We start from the raw sequence: 4,719 nt of genomic DNA, 5'->3' as shown, positions 1-4,719 counted from the left end.
AGTGTAAAGCATTTATCTATTCTTCCAGTCACACAGATGCATAACTTGAGAGACATCCTTGTTTCTCCATAATTATACTTGGAATTATTTAATTATAATTTTTTGCTGATTTTGCCTTTTTCTCCTTTTCAATGTTCAAATAGTCATCCTTTAGATTAGGCTTTATTTCCACCTATTTCAGATAGAATATTGAAATACCACCTCCCACTTCTTGTCTCTCTCAGTCTAATCCTTTATCCATGTTGTTGTCCCCTGTCCCACAAAAAGAAAATCTTCCTGAAACCCAATTTAACTGTCACTTACTTGTTCAAGAACCTTTGATGGATTTCTATTGTTTCTAGAGCAAAACATAAACTTTCTAGTTTGACATTAAAAATTATTCATAATCTACTTTAGCCTAACATTTCTATACCTCTTTAGCATTAATATTTTCTAGATTGGGGGCAGCTGGGTAGCTCAGTAGATTGAGATCCAGACCTAGAGATGGGAGGTCCTAGGTTCAAATTTGACCTCAGACACTTCATAACTATGTGACCCTGGGCAAGTCTCTTAAGCCCTATTGCCTAGCCCTTACCCCTCTTCTGCCTTGGAGCCAATACACAGTATTGACTCCAAGACGGAAGATAAGGGTTTAAAAAAATACCTTCTAGATAAAATTTTTGGCCTTCTTGCTATTCCCTAAACTTGACATCCTATTTCTTATGCAATATGAGATATAACACAAAAAAGCTCTGGATTTGAAATAAGGGGACCAGAGTTTCAGTTCTGCATCTGTCATTTACACCCTGTTTTACCTACAGGGAGGATTTGAACCCCCAGCTCAAGGCAGTCTAAAGCAAGCCCACCCTTTGTAAGTCCAGAGCTAGTCCCCTACTAAAGCTCATGGTGAACTCACAAGTCCCAGAGCAAGGCAGTCCACCATGTGCCTGACCAGATCAAGCCCAGAATATGAATAAAAGCTTCTTCTCAAGCCTGAGTTTAGACCTTCACCTCTAGCGCAGAGTAGTTTATAGTACTTTGAGCTCTGTAAGTCTTCAGGAGTGACAGGGGGTGGTTGAATTAGCAGTGGGACTCAGAACTCCCAGCCCGCAGGCCATCATATCACCTTGGAAGAACTGAGATTTGTAGAAACTCAGAAATAGAGATAAGGGTGCCAGTAAGGAAAAGCTGAAGGTAAGAGAATATCCCCTCTATCCTGAGAACAGAACCCATCTTTATGATAAAAGTAAGAGTCACGAAAAAGGCTGGGAAAATGAGCAAATTAAAAAAAAACAAACAAATACATCAAGCCATAGAAAATGTTTATGAAAACAAGGAAGACTAAGATAAAGAAGCAGACAGTGAAAGCAAAGCAAATACATGCAAAAACTTCAAATTAAATATAAATTAGTCTCAAATTCTAGAATAGGTTAAAAAGTTTTTTTTTTAAAAAAAACAATTAGAAGAGGCAGAGGAAAAATGGGGAAGAGAAATTAAAGCAATGCAATCATACAATAACAACATTAAAAGAAGAATTGTCCAAATGGAAAAAGAGTGTTCAAAAGTTCACAGAAGAAAATCACTCCTTAATAATTAGAAGAGGACAACTGAAAGCTAATGGCTTCATGGGACATCAAGAAACAATTAAAAAATCAAAAGAATGAAACAAAGCAGAAGAAAACATGAAATTTCTCATTGAAAAAACAACTGTCCTAGAAAATTGATTCAGGAGTCACATTTTAAGAATTTTTGCACTACTGCAAAGCCATGAGGGAATAAAAGCCTAGTTATCAAAATACAAGAAATTATCAATGAAAATTGATCTGATATTTTAAACAAGAAGGTAAAGTCAAAATTAAAGAATCCACAGATCACTTCTGGAAATAAATTCCAAAATGACAAATCCTAGGAATATTATACCTAAATTCAAGAGCTCCCAAGAGATACTGTAAGTAGTTAGACAGAAACAATTCAAATACTATGGAACTAAAGTCAGTATTACACAGGACTAAGCAGCCTCCACATTAAAGGATCCCATATGCTGGGAATATGGCATTCTGGAAGTCAAAAGAACTAGATTTATAACTCAGAATCACCTACCCAGCAAAACTCAAGGGGGAAATGGTCATTTAATAAAATAGAAGATTTCTAAGAATTCCTGATGAAAAATCCAAGCCTAAACAGAAAACTTGATGTTTAAACACAAGACTCAAGAGAAGCACAAAAAGGTAAATAAGAAAGAGAAAATTTAAGGAATTCAGAAGGGGCAAATTGTTTACATTCCTATGTGGAAAGATAATATTTGTAATTCTCAAAATTTTTATCAGTAGCAGAGCAATTAAAAGAAGTATACATAGGCAGAGGGTGTGAGGGTAAGTTGATTAGGATATGATTTGAAAAAGATATAAGGTGGTAAAAAACGGATTGCACTGAGAGAAAAAGGGAAGGGAGAGGTAGAATGGTATAAATTTTCTCACCTAAAGAAGCATGAAAAACTATTACAGTAGAGAGAAGGATGAACATGGTGACAGGCAATGTTTAAACCTTACTCTCTTTGTAACTGGCTCAGAGAAGGAACAACGATTGTACTCATTCAGGATAGAATTCTACTTTACCCTATAGAGAAGTAGAAAGAGAAAAAGACAAGGGTGGGGGGCAGTAATAGAACGGAGTAGAAACTAAAGGGTGATAATTAAAAGCAAAGCACTTGTGAGGAGAAACAGAGTGAAAGGAGAGAGAAAGGGCAGGATCAAAGGGGAAAAATAAGATTGAAAGGAGTACACAATTGGTAATCATAACTGTTAATTCTAATGAGATGAACTTATCCATAACATGGAAGTGGATAGCAGAGTTGTTAAAGAAAACAAAATCAAATGATACATTGTTTATAAGAAACACATTTGAGGCAGGGAAAGACACACAGGGTAAAGGGAAGGGACTGAAATAGAATTTATTATGCATTATCTGAAGTAAAAAAGTAGAAGTAGCAAACATGATCAAAGACAAAGCTAAAGCAAAAATAGGTCTAATTAAAAGAGATAAGAAAGGACAGTACATCTTGCTAAAAGGAACAATAGACAATGAAATATTAATTCTAAACATATATGTTATAGATTCCAAATTTTTAAAGGACAACTAAATGAGCATCAGGAGGAAATAGACAGTGAAACTATATTAGTGTGGGCTTCAATTTCCTCCTTTCAGATCTAGAGAAATTGAAACAAAAAAATAAGAAGTGAAGGAATTGAATGAAAATTTTTAAAATGTTAGAACTAATACATCTCTGAAGAAAACTGAATGGGAAGAAAAAGGAATATAGCTTCTTTTTAGCAACATATGGCACCTACAGAAAAATTGACAATGCATTAAGGCACAAAAACTTCACAACCAAACAAATAAAAGCAGACATAATGAATGCATCCTTTTCAGAATGTAGTGCAATAAAATTACAATCAATAAAGATCCATGGAAAGACAAATCAAAAATTAATTTGAAACTAAATAATCTAATGCTATAAAAGGGGGTGGATCAAAGGACAAATTACAGAAACAATCAATAATTTCATGAAGGAGAATAACAATGAGGAGGTAATATATCAAAATTTATGGGATACAGCCAAAGCAATCCTTAGGGGAAAAATTTATATATCTAAATGCTTACATCAATAAAATAGAGAAAAAGCAGATCAAATCACTGAACAAACCAGCTATCCCCTATAGATTTTCAAATAGTACAACATGATAAAGGTTAATCAAATATGATAGATGGAAGAATTGGGGAGCATGGAATAATAGAAAGAACATTGGAATAGTAACCAGGAGACCTATGCTTTTATCCTGCCTCCACCATTAAATGGCTGTGTTAACTTGGCAAAAGTTCCTCTCTTCCCTGTTCCTTGGATTCCTCCTCTGTTAAAACAATAGAGCTAAACTACATAATTTCTAAGGTCTTTTTTCATATAAAAGCTAAGATTCCATAATATCCAAAATTATTTAAACAGTTGTCAATTATAGGATTATTGTGTGAGGGGTGTATTTGAAATTGAGAAACAGAAGCAGAAAGAGGAAAAAAAACCTGAAACATTAAAATAGTCTGGATTGATGGCTGTGTTAATGGAGAAAAAATTGATGGTATATAAATGGAATGTATTGGACTTAGCAACAGTTTGAATATAGAAATTGGGAAGAGGGAACAAAGCTTACTTTGAGGTTTCAAACTTGGATAACTAGAGAAATTCATCAACTGAAATCAGTAAATTGGAGGATTGGCAGGTAAAGAGAGGGAATGAGGATGAGTTTTGACTTAAATTAAGGAAATGTGTTAATAAAAGGATGAACTACCATACAGTATAACACAACACCCTAAAAAAAAAAAACATGTTCAATTCACTGAGAAGACTTACAGTGAATAAATAATTATATGGCAGAATGCCATAGAATGGATTTCTGCACCAAAAAAGAAATTGGACTTTTTTTAGTATAGGATAGAAATAATAGGAACTAAAGCAAACATAAATATGTAGAGCAGATGTGAAGAGATTCATTAGTGCTAGGGAGATTCTTATTCCTTGGGGTGGAGAAATGGGTCGGGGCTGGTGAAGGAAAGGAAGAAGATTCATCATCCTTAATACTACTCCTTATGAGTCTGCAGTACATAGTTCTACTATTCTGCTATCTTTCATATATATAATGTGTGTGTGTGTGTGTGTGTGTGTGAGAGAGAGAGAGAGAGAGAGAGAGA

This window comes from Gracilinanus agilis, chromosome 3 (genome assembly GCF_016433145.1).
Source record: "Gracilinanus agilis isolate LMUSP501 chromosome 3, AgileGrace, whole genome shotgun sequence".
Taxonomy (NCBI): domain Eukaryota; kingdom Metazoa; phylum Chordata; class Mammalia; order Didelphimorphia; family Didelphidae; genus Gracilinanus; species Gracilinanus agilis.
This window is presented reverse-complemented; position numbering follows the sequence as displayed.